This window comes from Nothobranchius furzeri, chromosome 18 (assembly GCF_043380555.1).
Source record: "Nothobranchius furzeri strain GRZ-AD chromosome 18, NfurGRZ-RIMD1, whole genome shotgun sequence".
NCBI lineage: Eukaryota > Metazoa > Chordata > Actinopteri > Cyprinodontiformes > Nothobranchiidae > Nothobranchius > Nothobranchius furzeri.
This window is the reverse complement of record NC_091758.1, coordinates 32,747,955-32,767,657: the sequence shown is the minus strand read 5'-3', so window position 1 is coordinate 32,767,657 and position 19,703 is coordinate 32,747,955. Positions and strand designations below refer to the sequence as shown.

Genomic DNA, 19,703 nt, shown 5'->3' with positions numbered 1-19,703 from the left:
AATCATTTTAAAGAGACACCAGACCCATAAAAAAGGCAAAGCTGTGATAAAGTATTGGCTATCAGGCATGCAGTCTGGAGGTTAGCATTACAATAATATGAAGGGCCAGTATTCATGTGGCTGGAGATAGGATTATTGCATATATTCAAAGAGGAGAAAATGTTTATGGTACATATATGAGGTTCACAAAGATATCAAGGTACAAGGTCATAGGCAATGGACAGTTTCATGGGATATCAGTAGCTGATGGCAAGAAAAAGGCTACAACAAAGAAAAATCTCCTCATCAAAGTAACATTTGAGGACAATTTTAAGTGATTTATGGAGACTCAATGAGCTCCATTCATCATTCAATTAATTAATAAAAACACTAATTTTTCTAGTGAATTGCAGCATTAATAATTCATGAAAGAATAGTGACAAGCCTGTCTTTATCTACTCTGCACCTGATGGCATTTGTCTGTTCAAATTTTCACATTTGCCCAAAACCAAGTGTAACTTGAATTTGGTTCTGCTGCATGTTTGCTGAGCCACAGCTGCCATCACTTCTATTGGAACTAGCACTCAACTCAGAGCCAGCCAGGGGTGTTCCCCGTACGCGGTGATCAACACACATGCCTCGTGCCATCCAGTCTGAGGGCCCAGATATGATAGACCACCTGGAAAGACAAGAGGCAATGCAAACATGGTTATTTTCACAGCTTTGATATGCTAAACACACAAAACCCCAGAGCAGCAAAAGGGCCAATTTCTGTTGCTCGGTGTTTAGCCGTACACACGGCGAGGACATAGAGGAGCTCTGTTCGGCTCATATGCACTGGCTGTGGTCCTGTGCAATGTGTTTACCAGAGCAGCAGAGACACCCTGATGCACACAAATAACACCGGAGCTCAGTTCCCACTGGCCACCTTGGAAACCATCCATAATGCATTTCAAGCATGAGGACGACTCACATAGTGCCATAATGTATGTTTGCACAGTGACATTTTCATTCAATATGTTTCTCTTTCTTCTTCTATAGTGTGAATTTGTAAGAAAAACTTCATAAATTGTTGGTTATCTGGTGTAAAATCACCAAACTTATGATTTAAAGAGTCTTAAATTGAGGAAATCACAAGTCTTTCATTTATTAGCTTCCTTAATTGAGCGGGTGATGAGTGTCAGGCGTCTCTGGAGGATGTTTTGGCAACAGTCTCATGTAGTTATGAGTAAAAGATCGTCTCAGAGAGAGACGGGCAGCCTTCGTGTGAAACTTTTAACTCCCCACACACTTTATTCTTGTCTGGCAGTTTGTAATGGAGTTAATTGTACAATAAAAGCTATTCTCTAAATCATTTCCTATCTGTCCATACAAGATTGATCACGGAACCAATCCTTTCTATCGCCGTAATTTTCATATTTAATGAGCGTGACTCCAAAACTATTACACTAATTAGTCAAATCTCACATATCGGTAATGATGCTCGCAGTAATTAATATTGTATTTAATTAAAAAATGACCCATTTCAGCAGCTTGCATACAGGCGCTCCTCGTTGGTTTGCCTGCGGGTAGGAAGAGATGTTGTAGATGAGCGTTTTTGAAGGGGTGGGGGTTGGACTGATGGAGAGGACAGAGTAGATGGATAGAGCTTGACAAGATGGGGAGAAGAAGGATAGACAGGTGGAGGTGCACCGAGTGTCTCTTCTTGTGGCTGTGCTTTTGCAGATTTTCACTCTCCTGCAGCATATGTCTATGTGGTTAGTATGTGCTTAAAAAAACCCTCTTCCTCTCACTAGAGGGAGCGAGCCTGTGTGATTTATGTGAGGACCCTGTTCCACTGTGCATGCACTGGAAAATCTCCAGTTTACACAAGAATTGCCTGAAAAATGAGATCTGTGACTACATTCTTTTCATTAGCGGCTTACGCTAGCGTGGAGCCCGGGAGCCTCTGAGCTCCTAATGATGCGCGTGCAAGCCCGCATAGTCTCCCAGCTGCTCTCAGGCTCTCATTACCTGCAACATTCATGTCACAAACACTTTTATTTAATTTCCACCACAATTAAAAAAGGAAAACAGCAGAAGAAACTTCAGGTGGAGACGGCAGCGCGAGGCAGCTGTGTGTTCAGCGACGCAACAAACGACACAACACATACTAATGTTCAGCCATAAAAAAGAAGATTTAAGCAGCGGCTACAGCCTATTCTGATACTGTTCCACATAACACACCCAGAGAGGTCCTAGAGAGGAAATGACATCAGGATGGAGTATGATGGGAATTTATTACCAAGGGACTGACTTCACAAATGCACACTTAAAAAACAAAAACCATGTCTGTCTATCTGCAGAGTGACAGATTTTCTCTTCTTGTGGTCCTACTCTTCTGCAAACACAAGAACAACAGTCAATCTGTCTTGTGGCATAAGAACATGCAAAGACCAGTCACCCCCCTCCGTCTGCTCCCCTTCCTCCCCACCGCTCCAGCCATCAGTAACAAACAATGATGCTCTCATCCCGGGCGGCAGTTCAGTTCTCTTATCTAAATAAGATTTAGCCTTCATTTAAACAGGGCCTCCATCAGTTTGGAGAGATGGCAGAGGAGTAGTCAGTGGGACAGAAGACCTAGGCACCTCGTTTTATCTTTATTTACGTCTCTAGGCTTCGCGAGACTGGGTGTACACACGCCAAGACACACTCAACAACGTAATTGGGGTGATGAAAAATTATCGTGATTGGGGGCATAGCCTCTCTCCCTCGTACCCCTTTTGCCGCCCTATGCTCCCCCAGACCTCCAACGCTCCCCCCCTTTCCTGACACCCCGTCTCCCCTCCCCTGACTGCCTCACCCCGACCAGTAATAACATCTCCGGGCCCATCTGTCACCATCTAATGTGACAAAGTTTTTATCGCATGTATTAAGGCGGCCAGATTAAAAAGTAAATACGGCAATCTCACCAGGCCCCTGGCTGGCAGGTTATGGCGCATTTCACGGTGGCCTGAGCACCTCATCAGTGTTCCGCCGCCTGTGCCCCTGGCAGGGAAACAAACAGGCCCCGAGGGAGCACAGCCTGGGGGGTGAGGGGATTGGGGCGGGGTTGTGAGTGGGCTGCAGGGGGGGAGGAGAATCCAAAAGCAAGGGAGGATTGGGGTTAAGGAGATGTTAACAGATACCATTAATGTTATATGTCTTCTTTCCCATGAGGTCTCCTAATATTGCCTCTTTGTTCCCTCCACATTTTCTCCTCCTGATCTAAAAGAGAAAAAGAAATGGAGAAACTATTAAATTGTAAAAAGTGGTGAGTCTACAGAGTTAGCTTTCTAAAAAAAAAAAAACTCAAAAATGCATAACTGGCTGCTGATTCCACCAAAAACCATGCCCTGACCAGGTGATTCAGTCGTCCTCTTCCACCCTGCATCTCTTTCCATCCATGGTCAGTAGTTTGCCACTAAAGTAGAGTGTTTTCCATCTGTCCCATCCAGTTCTGCAGTCAGGAGGAACAAACTGTGGCTCTCAGCGCTGAGGCTGGCAGATGGGGAACTGAATGCACTGTGCCTGTCAGATTAGCTCCTGTAATGGCTCATTTGGGCTCCTATGAGGAGATATTAGCACATGTGTTCGATACGTCTGTGCTGAGCTCCACCAGGAGAATCCTTCATAAACACAAAATGCACACCTCAAGAGTCATCTTAGCAAGGGAGACCAAGCGCAGCAGAGCAGGGAGTTTTGGAGAAAGGTAACATTATTGCAAGATGGGTTTTACATCCAGCGTAGAAGAGCCTGAACATCAAATCAAAGGCTAAAAAAGTGTTGTTGTCTTGTGTCCCATGCATACTGCTTATAATGAAGTGTCCAGGGCTGCTTTGAGTAAAGCCTTAATGAATCTTAGCAGCAGCAGGCTTGGCAGAGAAGCCGACAGAACAGGGTGTAGGGATTGTCAGGAGAGCACCTGGGATAGCGAGGCTGCGTAGCTGACAGGCTGGTTGCTGACAGCACCGTGACAGGTCAGTGTCTGTGGTGGAGCGCTATCTGTAGCCTCCTCCAGAGGGAGAGCCGGCGAACATGTGTAGCTGTCTCTCTGCCTGTCATTAGGGGCTGCTTAGCGAGAAGGCCCAAAGCGCCACTCCAGTTCACAATTAACTTTGCATGGCGCTGGGTGTGACAGACAGAGAGGACTGTGTGGGATGGTGTCAGGCCAACAGCGAGGACAGGGCGGCCGCTGTGCAGCTCCCGTCTACAACAGATGCTAGTTCAGATGCCTGGGACCTCAGTGTCACTGACCATTCACATTGCCACCATACTCAAAACAGGATATCCAAAGGCAGCAGATACTCTATGCATATGTCTCACTTTGCATAATGTATAAAAGGAGGCCTACATTGTGCAGTTTAACAGGCAACATATATGCACAGGTCAACAAAGAATAATGTCATGCGATACTCTCGTGCAACCTGCAGTGAAAGTCTGAACAAGACACAGCAACAGTCGTCCTCACATCCTCAGAAACACAGTATGATCTGCATCCGGGCCATGTTTCTGCTGTTTGCACAAATACTAGTGCTTGTGCATGAACGCACGATGTGCTGAAAGGCTGCTAACGTCTTCCAGCCGGGCCATACTGAAGGTGGAGGACATCCCTGGTGCTGAAAAGGCCAGGGCCAAACACTTAGGAGTCAATTCACCAGAAAGTAACCCACCAACAAAGGTCACGTTGACACATTATTGCGTTCACTGAGAAAGACATGGGCTTTACAGAGCGGAAGAAATCAATTCATAATCTAACTGAAGGTTTTTCTGTGTATGTGCCAATGCTGGCGATGAGTCTCTTTGTAGATGTGTGCATCACAGAGCTAGTTTATTGAATGACCTATTGTGTGTGGGCTTTTTGCACACAAACACATATTTCAGCTGCAACTCCTGAGTGTTGCAACAGGAATCCAAATAGCACACCTAAGGGTCTTGTCTTACAGACCGTCTATAACAGGAGAACAAAGAAGCGATCTCGGGTGCTTTTAGAGGTTTAAAAGCAATATTTTACCCACAGTTACAAACCTCTGTGTCTCTTAAAGCGCTCACGGATTCAGTTGTACTTTTTTCTCAACACCTTGGTATTTCTGCTAAGTGGCTATCTATCATTGATTGCTGCAGCCATTGTGATCAGATATGTGAATGACCTCTCATTAAGTCAAACGCAGCAGATTAATCAGGGCCAATGGGTGCTGTTCATGAGCAGGGGGAGAGAGAGAGAGAGAGAGAGAGAGAGAGAGAGACATGATAACTGGGGTATGCAATGAGATTGAGAGAAGGAGGAGGAAAGGAGCATAAAAGCAGGAGAGATGGATCATCCTGCCGAAACGATGGAAGGTGAAAGTGAGGGTGGAAACAGTGTGCAACATTTACGGATATACTCCGTTCTCTGGTTTAAGTGATTGTGCACACATTGCATCATTGAAATGTCTCTTTGCAGGCTTTACTTTATCCACTTTACAAAAAAAGGACTTTGTTTAGTCTAGAATCAAACAAGGTTTGATAGCGGTTTAGTGATGCTGGAAAGTTGATAATTTTCTCCTGAATCAATACTTTTCAGACAGACATGCTGCCTCTGAATATCTATCTATCTATCTATCTATCTATCTATCTATCTATCTATCTATCTATCTATCTATCTATCTATCTATCTATCTATCTATCTATCTATCTATCTATCTATCTATCTATCTATCTATCTATCTATCTATCTTATATAATAATTGGCTTGTTTTGACTAGTTTCCCACGAGTTTTAATGTGTGTAAATGCTCGTTCTGCCAATCATGATGACAAGGGGGTGGTCCCATGAGCGGCATGATGTCACTTGCAAAGGGTCAGTTGCAGCCTCAGTGGGAGATGAGTGGATGAGGCCAGCTCCAGCTCGTTTTCTTAAAGTGTCACAGCCCTGAAACAGCTCACTCTGGAAGGTACTGAATCTGAATAAAACAACTTACATTGTTTCATGTAAAAGGGATTTCATCCAAATCATTTCATTAACATGTTTTGTATCAACCACAGAGCTGTTATACTGTAAGAAAAAATGTGTCTGCTGTAATAACTGCAACGTTTTTCTTAAATTTATAGTGTTGTTCTAAAAATGCCATGAATCTAATGGACTGTAGGAAAATGTAATAGTTGTCCAACAACGCATGTGCACATCACACATTTAATGAATGTCGTACAATGCGCACCATGTACTTTAACTGCATACTAAATGCAGATGTATTTAATTTTCTCCTGTGTCCATCTGATGTATTGAGATATCCTTCATCCACACTGGCGTGGATATTGATGAGTGGACAAGGTCACGAGCCGCTGGCACTTCCGCCTTGTGTGCATGGCAATTATCATCAAATTGTTCAGAGGCAGGATGCTCTCGGGACGCTCTTATACCCCAGAATGCTGCAGTGAAATGGGTAAGGTGTCTGTTTTTTGCAAAGTGAGAAAGTATGTGTGTGTGAGCTGCGAGGGGGTTCCCTGTCATGATTAGTACTAAAAGGGATTGGCAGGCTTAGCTTTAACCTCCCACTTCCAAGAATCTTTGTTCAGCAAAATGGTATTCCTGATTTAATTAACACTTCAATTAGATGTGATTGCATACACACTCCGCTAACAGCGGAAAGCGGTTTGTAAGCAATGCAACATTGGTAGGAGTTTTTCTCATTATGGCAATGAGAGCAGTCTTGTTACACAAATGATAATTAGGCGTCATTAGCACATACAAACTGGGTTAATTACGGAACAGAAGCCCAAACACTTAAGATGGACTGATTCAAGTTCCAGCCTGACATTTTTGGAGTATATTCAGCTAAGGGTAGGGCTAAACATTATCACTCATGTCAGCTATGAGCTGGACCTCAAACAAAATATGAATACGAAGAGAACCATCCATTATGGGATGTGTTTTATCATCCCCTCTGGCTTTCCTTATCGTCACAAGTTTGTTTCCTTCTTTATTCATGGAATATTCTTTCAGTAATCTGCAGCTGCTCTGAGCATCCCCTATTTGCAACAGTGAGATGGTAGACTTACACCTGAACTTTGATACTCTTTAGAATAATTGCATATCAGCATGCGGCATCACCGTGGTGCACACCAAACAAGCTCCTCTGCATGGCAAGAAAACACCACTGTTTGCATAAACCCATTTATTATGAGTGATAGTGCTGCCTTCTGTGACATTTCGTAAACTGGAGGCACGTAATCTTGTTTGGATATTCGATACTTATTAAAATACCAGAATAGTCAGTGAGGAGATGTCGAAAGCACTGCTGACGATGTCCTGATAGGCGTTGTGCTTTTGATCACAAATATAAATACATTTGTCTTGTGGCAGCCAAGCTTGCTGTAGGTTTTTTTTTTTTTTTTTGTGTCCAGGTAAGAGGAGCACTGTGGCTGTTTGCCTCCATCACACATGATTTATGATCTAACAGCAATGAGCAGGGCGTTGTGGTGGGATGTGAAAAAGTTTGCAGAAGCCAGCCGGAGAGCCGGGTTGTTAACGCTCAGGCTGCAACAGTCAGTTTCACAAAAGAAACCTCCAAACGATCTGTTGCAGGTGTCTGTGCATTAAAAGAAGGAAAGGGGGCAGTGTGATGTGGAGTTTAGCAGCTGTAGACAGTTGGGGGGGTGGGGGGTGGGGGTGGCAGTGTTGCCAGAATAATTGAATTCTACAATGGTTGGCAGATATCTGAATGTGACTTTGTGCAGCTTCGGTCCTTTATCCCTTCCCAGTCCGAGTATTGACAGCTAAAAACAACAGCCATTATCTGTTAATTACATTAACATTTTATCAGCACCAGGTTGCCGGAGTGCATGTCCCGCAGCTAGAAGATAGCTGTCAGTCAGAGGCGTGGAGGGGAGTGGAGAAAGGGCTGGAGGGGCAGGCTCTGGAGATGCAGCCCTGCAGGAAGAAAGGCCTTCTCTCAGAGCTGCCCTACTAATGCCCCTGCACCTCCAGGGGCTCTGCTGCTCCACCTCCTGTGTACTGTTCACAGAAGACCAACCGAGATAACCGCTGACACCTGCCAAGCCATCCAACCCCATGGCAAGAGACACACCAGTTTGGCCACGCCACTCAGGACAATGGACTTGAGACGCAGACGGATCAATGTCGTACTGCGTTGCTCTGTGAAAACCAAAGGTGGAGCTGTTGGATCTGCAGCCTTCTGTTTTAATTATACAGAACTCCTTTTGAGCGGTCTGTCCGAGTACATCAGCAGACACTGAACTCCGACTCCGCTGGCTCCGCTACTATTTTCTCATTACGGCTCTCATATGTTTTATTTATGCTGTTTGTAGAGTGTCCAGCTCTGCCTGGGCACAGACATGGGTGGCAGTGCCAAACTGAGGACAATAAGAGAGGGTGCCAGCTAATGCTCCAGGATTTGGCAGTGGACTTTGTGCGATGGCCCTATTCAGGGTGTGAGGACATAGTTTCAGCTCTGCCTGCAGGTCTTTGGGGTTATCCACAGCCCCCAATCATATTACCCCCTGGCTAGTGGGTCTCCCACTGAAGGGACTTGGCTCTGCCTCTCCTCTCGCCTCTGTTTATTGATTAGAGGCTGACTTATAACTTAATATTTTACCTGCCAATTTCCCTCACTGAAGCCGCCTCCTGTCAAAGGGGCAACAGAGGGATCAATGAGAACCTTGTTGAAGCAGAGAAAGGTCCCAGCAAGGGTCGGCCACTGACTGACAGGAGCTTTGCATTCAGCTGCAGCAAAACAGTCAACTGTCAATAAAAAACAATCCATGACCATGTTGTGTCTCATTGCAATTAACAACACTATTTGCATGATAGTGTTCTGGTGTTTTTAGCAACAGAGGGGTTGAGGACCAGTAATACACACACAGCAACAATACACCAAACCATGCACCAAAATGCTAAACCAGTGCTGACAAAGAGAGAGTAGGAAAGAAAGAGATATCAAGTGTAGTAATCAAAATGAAAAATGGGTCTCCAGCTACTTTAAACAAGAGCTAATTTATCACCAGAAAGTACGGATAAGTAGCCGAGTTGTTGCCGTTCAGTAAGTACCCGTTCTGCACCAAATTATTCCACCCCTGCCTGTGTGCAACCATAAATCATACACTTCCACACATCTTTTCCTATTAGCAGCCATGCTAGGCATGGGCGCCTGCTTTGCTACCAAACACAGACTAATAGACTATAACTTTTAATTTTTAGAATGCAACTCCCCCCTTTCAATACTCCCCACCTCCAACCCCCCAACCCACTTCTGCTCTTCACAGCACAACGTTCACATTGCCGCACACAGAAGCATCACACAATCATGTTTTATCAGCTGATACCAGCCAGTCAGGAGGCTGCTGTCCGCCCACATATCGGCTTTGTGACCGGGAAAGGGCTGATCTCTCAGCCCAGGACACAAGAGGACACACTTTTCTGTTTGTCCACAATAAATAACTGTTTTTACTTCTATTTGTCGTGGATGCATGCGTGTGTGTGTGTGTGTGTGTGTGTGTGTGTGTGTGTGTGTGTGTGTGTGTGTCTGCACCCATGTTTGCTAATTATCTTATGAATGGATTAAAAATAAATAAATAAACACAAAAGCCATCACTGTAAACAACTCATTAACATATGGCGTTAACCTGATTCAAGATGGCTGCCACAGCTAATCACTAATAACAGTAAAATATTTATGATTCAGTCATTTTTACAGATATGTGGCTGAAAGCTATGCCAATCGCACCTTCCAAGAGCTAATTTAGTGTTTAAGAGCATGGTATAAGTTTGCCATTTTCACTCGGAGTCAACAATTTTTTAACGGAATTTAATGAAAATTTCCAAGAGTAATCTATTATTGTTGGTTATTGTTGGAGTCACCTGAATTTAAAAAACACTCAGGTGGGACCAAGCTAGACTGCTACACATCACACTGTAAAATTTGCATTCATGGACTCATCCGCCTTGGCTTGTGACCAAGGAAGACTGCTGAGTTAGTAGCCAGGAGAGAGCAGAGCACATCTTAGCTAGTAGAAGCTAACTGTTAGCATTAGCAACTCCACAACATGGCAGAACTCCTCCAGGCTTGTGTTATTTGTGGAGATAAACATCCATGTTGCAAAGCAAATAGAGTGAGTGGTAGAGTCACATTGCTGTTAGTCAATCAGAGGTTAGATGTCCAAATATCAGGATATAAGACACTAAAATCTGCCGTGTTCTGCTCTCCTTGCCTCTGACTCACTTCAGTTTCCAGAAACAAGAGCGCCAGGGCTCACTTCCCCACAGAGATCGACTCATAAGTCATTCATTAATACCAGAGACAACTGCAAATGTGTTAGGAAAACAAGTGAACTTGGTCTTTGAATCAAAGTCACAATCTGGTTTTTCTTCATTAAAAATAAAGCAAACATGAAACAGTTTTAGTATAGCCACAAATATTTCCCATGTCTCCTAAAACATATCTTAAGTAAAATATTCTAGCAAATATATTTTATAGTGTGAGAAAATTGCATTCCACAGTATGGCTGCAGCAATCCCTGAAACTACCAAACCCATACTGTCTAAATGCATGCCTTACACCAAATGTTTCTCAAAACAGCAAAGCAATAAGCAGTAAAATGCATCCACTACACACATACAGTATGTGTTTGTGTGTGAGGCTGGAAAGTCCCACAGAAGACAGCAGCAGCACCAGTCAAATGCTAAAGGGACGTTATGGGTGATGGATGGAGTCTTTGACTTCCAGTAGAAGTGGCATGATGGCCAGGCTTCTCTCTGAAGTGAATCACTCGCATTGTGACCAAATCCTGTTATGTCCCTGTTTCATTGCGGTGACAGCATGAGGAATGCTTGGTTTTGTTCTCCCTACTGTTGCTATCCATCATCTGTGGAGAAAGAGAACAAGCACATCGTGACACTTTGCTTTCCACCTCTAATCCACCTCAGCTCGCTCTCCTCTCTTTTTATGTGTTGAGACATTGTGCCATTGCAGCGGCAGCCTCCTGTAAAAACTATCTGCGCTGGTTTTCGCTCTTCATTCCAGTGGATTTCTCTTCATGGTGAGAGGACAGAAGCTTTGTTCACAAACACTTAGCCCGTAAAGGTGCAGCCCCCAAATCAATCCACTACTTAAAGACGGATGTAATGTGAGCTCAGTCAATGTGCTTGGTGATGAAAGCATCCTGCTCGGTTTTTCTAACCTTAAGAAAAAAAAATGCATTAATGTCCAAGCATCTAATTAAAGCTCGAGTTTCACTTGATCACATTCTGGAGCGGTCAATGGGTAGGAGGATAAAAATGTTTAATTACTTCTTTCCCCCTCGCTAAAGCTTATATTTAAATTAGAAAATAAACAGGAAATCAAGGCCTTGGTGTCTAATCATGATCAATGAAGCAGAGCCTGGACTTATATTGTGATAGGAGGGAAAACTCGCGGCTTAAATTGCCACATAAAAGATACGTAATTAGTCAAACGTAATTAGCAGAACATTACGCAATTATTAGGCTGCAGAGTGATGCCTTTCATGCTTGTGTGCAGAAAAATCAAGGAGAACCCTCATTGTGTTGCAAACCTTCCAGATGTTTGAAAGTATAAACGTTGTGCTTCAAAATGAGTTATTTAATTTCTCGTTTATTTAACAAGGTAATCACATCTAAAGGTTGATGTTTGGCAAAAAATAAAAAATAAAACTACAAACAGAGTGTCATTATCGTCCTAACTGATAATACAAGAGTCTGATATGCTGTCGCCTAATAGGTACCCAGGACCCGGCTCTGCATAGGCGTGTCAGTGTGTATCACTCACGCTTGAGTGTTGAGATCCTATCTCATAAAGAGGCTTATAAATGTACAACTATCTCACGTCTCATAAAGGAGCCCGCTGATTTATTTCTATTGATCAGCCGCTGGTGAGCGACACTGCTGGTTTTCAACACTCCTTCACAGTCAAAGCAGTCGCGCAGAGACACGAGTCGTCTGTGGGGTTGTACGCTTTAAAATTTAAACTATGCAAGAATTATCAGGCGTCAAGTGAACCCTGTGAAAGGAAGTACTCAACAGATGTACAGGAACACATGAATATTGCAAACTAGAGCTTGATCCGTGCCCAACTTTGGCAAGCTTTAAAAACAAGCGGAAAAAGCTGACGTCCGAGTTTACGGAACGCTTATGTGACATCACAGCTGACCAGTGCTAGACGTTGACCCTCAACCTGTCTCTGTGTGGTGCCCCAAAGGTGTCATAAAAGCCGGGCTGGGAGCTTTGCTTTGGATGACAGAGTGCCAGGCGTTCTCCCACCAGGACCTCATTTCCCCCTGTGAAAATGGATAGCACGTCCAAAGCGTAGCTTAGTTTAAAATGCAAAATGTGGACATTATCTGGCATGGAGATTCAGCGGCATCCATCACGCTATGCTAATGCAGCCCAGTGGTTAAGATATTCTAATGTAAGCCACCCTGGAGATGTAGAGGAATTAACACAAACAGAGCAGGGCAGCTGGAACACAGAGGGGTCAGGAGATAGGACAGGGGAGCTACTGGTGAGACAGGCACTGCCACACACACACACACACACACACACACACACACACACACACACACACACACACACACACACACACACACACACACACACACACACACACACACACACACACACACAGATTCCAATACAATCAAGCACACAGGCAGACTTTTGCTTATGCTGACACACCCAATCATGCACACAAAGATTTCCACAAAAGCATTTGAGAATCACATTCCAAACCGACAACCTTCCTCTTAATTTTAAGAACCAGGTGTGTGAAAGCGTTTATTCTTGCAGCCATATCCAATTCCATCTCCATTCAGATGTTTTCTCCCTAGCTGGAGTAATTTTTCCATTCGGCAGTGACGTTGTTGTCCCTGCCTGCAGAGTCCCAGTAGAGTTCCTTTCCCTCGGTTTAGCAGCTCTCCTGACAGCCCAGTCCCATTCCCATTCCCCGGCTCTGCCTGCCAGAGCTGCAAGGGAAGGCATTATTATCATTATATTAATGTGACATTAATTGCTTTTACTTTTTCACTCCATTAAGTGTGCTCTATCTCTTTGGGAGCCTGGCCAGATGGTTTATCACTTCCTGAGCTGTTGGTAGCACCATTAATGGGCTAAGACACTGGGCTATAAAATAATTGTGCCGCAGTGTTGGAAATGTTCATCGTGCTAATTGAAAAGTAATTGCGGCGGTATAGTGCAACTGTCACGCCATAAAAAGGCCGTCATAGAGAGGAGACATGCCTTCTTGTAAAACAGCTTTTGTTTGCAGTCGTTCACTCCAGCGAGTGGTCAAAGCGGCGAGGGAAGGGCCTTTCGAGCTAAATGTTAACACAGGCAACGATCCATCCAAAACACCATCCTTCCGTTTGTTTCCACGTCACGTGGAGTCTTTTCCACTGCCACAATTTATGCTATCAGTGTTTAGCTGTTTCTGTAAAGTGTGTGTTGAATTAACACTGTGAGAAGATGTGAATTAGTAAATGTGACAGTTAATCATGCAGGAAGAGGATTTTACAGCAGAGACTCAAAACGTCAAACTAAACAGACAATACGATCATATCAGTCATTTCTGCTGAACGTGCAAAGACACACAGGCATGTTCTTTCATGCACATGCGCACGCACACACACACACACACACACACACATGCACGCACATACATTCTGTATTGTGTGCACTCTCACGGAGATTCATGGCATTTGCATCCTAAATTTTTCATTACAGCATGCATTTTGGTTAGTTATAAATCAGAATAACAAGTTCAGTCACCAAAGCCTCATCAGTAGTGAAATGTGATTTACTTCTAATGAACTTTGGATATTACAATGCAGAAGCAAGAGTATTAAATCATTAAAGTGTTAATGTAACATTATAAAATGTCATTAAGCTGGCAATTAATCAGTAGGAAAAATAAAAGAGGAGGATTTTAGTGCTCCACAACTTGTAGATTTCAAACTTCTTTACCATGATGTACTCAGAAGCTGCAGCTCTATGACCTTTGACCTTTAGGGGTATTGTTCAAGTGAGGCTTGACGCGTCAAATTTGATTTGAGTTTTGTTGTGATTGTAACAGCAGTTCTAAGCCGTCATTACTAAAACAAAGCAGCCTCGCTTCCCATCAGTCCCACATCGACTCCCTCAACAGCCCGTCTCCGGACCAATCCGCAGTATTGACAGTCATTGACAGGGGCTCCAGCAGCGGTGAACTTGTCTAACACAGATCAGGTCAGGATGAGAGAAAAGAGGTGGGGAGTTTTGAATGTGAGCCCCACCCCCACACACACATACAAACACACACACATGTGCTCGTGGACCCAATAATGTGCATGTGCTCCTGATCACTGACACGAGGGCAGAAGTGGTTCATTTACACTCATCTTGAACCTTTCTTAATTATTTGTTCTTGCAAAAAAAAAAAAAAGACTAAAACTGTATCACGTTCAGCAACAGGGGCGTGTCCAGGGAGTGGCCTGGGGTAGTGCATGCCACCCTTGGAATCTTATTGGCCACCCCAGGTACCACCACACCAATTTACCTTTAAATAGGCTTTTCATTGTCCACAAAAGGTTTGGGGGCAAAACAAAAAAAAAAAAGCATAACCATTGGTGCCACCCATGCACAAAGTTGTGCCTCAACTGGGCCACCCCATTTTAAAAGATCTGGACACACCACTGTTCAGCAACCTGCCTGAACTGTGGGCCACCTCAACCCTTCACCCAGTTTCCCCTTCCTCTGTCATTTTCTTCACATACCAAGGTCAATATCCTCAACAATTAGTCCGAGGAGGAGTATTTGAAGCATGGTCGCACCCTCTACAAATGCCCCTTCAAGGGCTTTGTGGGGCAGCAACGGTATGTCAGACTAAAGTGAATAGTGTACCCATTTCCTCTTTATGTCTCCATTTGCCACCCTCATTAGGGCTGTTCATGAGCACTTAGAGGCCCCTTTTACATCCACACATCACCACGGTCAGGTCTAACCTCTCCTCGATGCACCTTTTTCCAATCAAACCGTTGCTAATCTGTGTGTGGGGGTTCAAAAGGAGTCTGGTTTGGTAATCCATATTTAAAGGACATAGCACAATTCCTCCTCTTTCCTCTTTTTTCTCTTGTTTTCTTTAAGAAAAAGGGATGCCAACTGGTCTTCGGAGACTCAGCGGAGGACAAAATAAGAACGGGGCAGCCGTCAGGAAGCTCGATGTGTGTGAAAATACAAAGGAGGTGAAGAAAGTACAAAGGTTGAGCACAGAGAAACTAGTCCCCTGTGGGCTCATGTTCTGTGTTACTAAGAAAGAGGAGATCTGTCTGCTCTCACAGCAAACTCACACACACTCAGATGGAGAATATTTGGCACATTTTGTCATTTTGAATTCGAAACATCTGAGAAGGATTCTTTGAACTTTTTTTTTTTACTTAACATACAGCTGTTGCCTTTCATTCAGCCCCCCCACCACACACACACACACACACACACACACACACACACACACACACACACACACACACACACACACACACACACACACACACACACACACACACACACACACACACACACACACACTCGTTGCAGAAATCACAAAGTGTTTTGACGGCGAGAGGCCTCAAAGACTTTGGAACAAAGAGCACGCTGCTTCGTTTTTGATTCAAGTGATTTGCATAGAAAAGTTCATAAGCATGGGACATAAGGATGTGATCATAAAAGAGGGCAATAAAAAATTTAACTATGACAGAATATTAAAAGTGGCAGTAAATCGAAGGCAGGCTGCAGAATGACCCTTACGGAGTGACTTCCTCGATTGGGACTGCTAATCTCGGCGCGTGAGAGGGGCACTCACTGTACACAGAGAATAAAACACCTCCTCCCGACCCCTGACAGATATGGTTGTCTCTCACACTTTCATCCTGCTGGATAGTTAAGATTTAAGATAATGACACAACGACTTTCACGTTGATGCCGACATTGAATCTTTTTAAGGGGCCTCCTGCTGCAGAGCTGGGACGGCCCGTCAGCCACTGGCAGTGAAAGAGCTGAATGTCTTGCGCACGCTCGTTTCTCGACGTCAGGAAGAAATTGTTCGTAACATCGGCCCCTCACACTTGTCTCAACTCATTTATTTCAGCCAAGGTCTGCGGATATAAATAAAAGGAAATGTTACTGGAGCATTTAAACTCGACGCCAGCCTTGAGAGCAGTAATGTAACCACATATCATCAAAAGTGCTGAATCTCCCTTTGTCACCACACATGACATGCAATTTCTCCAAAACATATTCATGTTTGTTGCCATTCATACAAATAAATAATCACAGGGAGCCAGGACAGTTCTTTAAAGCTGACCTCTACAGTAATACTGAGTGTCCGTCAGATTTATACAGCTGCAGCTAAAAATAGAGGTTTCAAGTGGTTCACCTCCTTCAGGGGTTTAATTTCACAATAAGCACCCTTTTTTTAAGCAAGATTTAAATGATTTTATCATGAATGTAGTTCAACAGGTGGTCCATAGATGGAGCTCTTCTCATTACAATATGCATCATATTAGATTAGGAACATGTCCTGAGGTAGATGTGTGCAGGAGCATCAGAAAAGTTCTGATTACTCCTCTTCCACCTGAGCAGAAAAACTAAAGAAAAACAAGCCCGCTGCAAGACTTAGACAAATTTCTCTTATTTGTCCAAATGAGTTGTGTTTCTCTGCATTAGTTAACCCTCCGGACCCCATGTGAGTGGGTGTCAAACCACCAACCACCGGGTCCCCGGCGCAGGACAAGTTAATTAAGCCATCCTGGGAAATCTAATTACAATAATGCACAGAGGATGGTGTGATATTCCCTCTGCTCCTGCTGCAACACCTTTCCCTCACACACACACACACACATGCATGTGGGTGTGTGTGCTTTCACTCGCCTCATGCACACGAATAAAAAACTGGAGGCAGGGCGAGAGGAGGCACATCTAGGCTGTGGGTATTCACAAACTGAAACAACTGTAAAACATTTAATAGAAGACGTTTTAATCACGATTCATGGGCCAGTAAACCTTTAAAACCCAGTCACTCAGATGTGAGGCTGTAAAAAAGACAATATGATCTAGGAGTGACGTGTTTATATGGGGTGGAGGAAAGTTTAGTGTTTTATATTTAGAAAATTTTCTGAATTCTTTGCAGGTGGAAAAGTCACTGAGCAAAGCTTTTCCCAGCAAATTTCAGACAGTTAGAATGAAAGCTGCTTGGTTTCCTTATTTTATGTCACACTGTACAGCTGGGACTTTGCAGGTAACGTACGTTTAAAAATCTATAGAGCAAACAGTTAGTGAAAGTTAAGTAATCCACAAAGAAAGAAAAAAAGTCCTAAAATGTACAGACATTTGAGTTTTTAATCACACGAGGATAACAGAAGTATTGTTGCAGAATAAAGCTGATCATTGAATCACTAACAACAAAGTTGAATAAAATACTTTTAATCTGCTTGAAAAGCAGACATGACTTGTGCATATAGTTTCTTAAAATGTCAATATGTGTTGTATGAGGTCTGTGATTAAGTGCAAGGTCAAAAGGACACAATGGGGGAGAGCAAGGGCACAAACTGAGAGGAGGAGGGGGGTTGTGCCCAAGGCCATACCCACGCAGACGGCTACCATATTGGAATTAGCAAATGGACTACGTAGTGCCCCATTTGCAGTCCCCTCTTCTCTGGGTGATATAGTGAAGAGACATCGGTGTTCCAACAGGACACCAGAAAGGAGAACCAGAGGAGACAGTGTGTGTGTGTGTGTGTGTGTGTGTGTGTGGGGGGGGGGGGGGCTCACCTCCCCACTGTCCTAAAATTAAATGGGTTGAGTCTTATTTATTTACAGCATGTTTTGCACTCCTCCCATAACACTGTAAATTATCTGCATGGTCAAGGCTCCCTCCTCAAGCAAAGGGGAAAAGGACATAAAACATGTGATCTCTATGATATTTAATTCCAGAATCACATATGATCTGTCAATTTCCATATATCAGCCTTTATGAGTCATATTTTAAGTATGAAATCACGTTTATGAATATATGCGTGTGAATTACGAGCGGCCATGTGCGTTATAGGGTGTCTATGGGCCCCCACCAATATTTATGAGATATCTATGTTGTCTCTACATGAGGATAAGGGATGGCTGATCATTTTTGAATTGTATTGAATCATGTTTCCCACTTCATATGCACTCTTATCGTGTTGTTGACTGTTTGACTCACAGTTCATCTCCAAAATGACGGGAAAATGATAATAAGAATCTCATAAAATAGGAAGGGACTTTTTTTCCAACATGTAAAATAATTTATGCTCTCAGAAAACACTTGGTTAAGGTAAAACTGGAACACCCGACGCTCACTTGCATTAAATTATACAGTAAAGACAGTAGATGTGCATGAGTGAGTGTCTGTGTGTGAATTCCAGAGAATTCCATCAGAGAAAAATCCCACGGGACCAGACCTGGTCTTTGGCTCAAAAAGGCTCAGGCCTCCTCCATTATGGCAAACAAGTGCATTTGCTTTAAGGCCACTGGAGATTTCTAACCTTTGCTTGACACGGGGAAAAGGTCAGGCACATCCGCGGCATCCCACTGGAGTCCAGACTGAACATTTCCTCCCTGGATCCTCACAGCTAACCCAGAAAAACCCCGGTACCCCAAAGCGAACAGTTAAGATCAGCACACAGCAAGACTTTAGATGCAAACAGCCAAACACTCCAAATCGTCATAATTATTTTTTGCTCACATATATTATTGCATACTTCATAGTGCTCTGGACAGCCTTAGTTTGCAGAAAGACACTAAACTGATGATCTAGTTTTAGCAAGGCCAAGACAACACTAAGCTCAAACCATTCGTAGATGTTCATTTCATTTCATTTATTTATAAAGCCCCTTCTGCAACCATTGCAGACGCCCAAGGTGCTGAACACAACACAATAAAAACATAAAACCATCAGAATAAAATAAAACAATCGTAAAACCAACATAAAATCAATTAAAAGAGGAGAGTAAAAGCAAAAAATAAAATCCTGAAAAACATTAAGAGGCCGGGGCATCGCAACCGGGTAAAATTAGCTAATCCTGAAATGCCTTGACAAAAAAATGGGTCTTAAGGCGAGACTTAAAAACTCCCAATGAGGGTGACTGATGCACCACCAAAGGCAACTGGTTCCACAGAGCAGAGGACAACACAGAGAACGCACGGTCCCCCCGTGACCTGCACTTAGTGCGTGGAACGATCAACAGCTCCCTGCCGGCTGAGCGAAGGGCCCGCGAGGGGGCATGCCTATGTTGTTCATGTAAACATGATCCAATACATCTTCAAACATTTGCACATGTCATAATAAATTATTGCATTTTCAGAAATGTGATATTTCTGCAGGAACTTACCCGCTAATTGCTACTGCTGCTTTTTGTGCTAACCAGGTCACATTTGTCTCAGGGGTGGGACTACAGGAGGCGAATACAGGAAGAAAGGCTAGGCTGTAGCCCTGAGCTTGTTGAGACATTGAGATTCTTATCCTGCAGAAATATCAGAGAAAATGACCATCTTCTCCTTCCAGGGTGTGCACTAAAACATTCCAGAAGACAACACACACCTGGTCAAAGGAAAACCTTTGGCTCAAACTTGTAGCACACACCAGGTTGTGTCTGACTGAGGATCAGGTTATAATCAGTGGCCAATTAACCAAAATG

General features: G+C 43.7%; 1 long non-coding RNA gene across 1 annotated transcript; it reads right to left on the bottom strand.

Annotated features, from left to right (window-relative positions):
- Positions 1-224: 224 nt before the first annotated feature.
- LOC139063824 (uncharacterized) lies at positions 225-19,674 on the bottom strand. The gene is made up of 4 exons (XR_011517158.1): positions 19,607-19,674; positions 19,398-19,529; positions 18,552-18,638; positions 225-658 (listed from the first exon to the last, which is right to left on the bottom strand). It is a non-coding gene; the product is annotated as an uncharacterized lncRNA (long non-coding RNA).
- Positions 19,675-19,703: the final 29 nt, after the last annotated feature.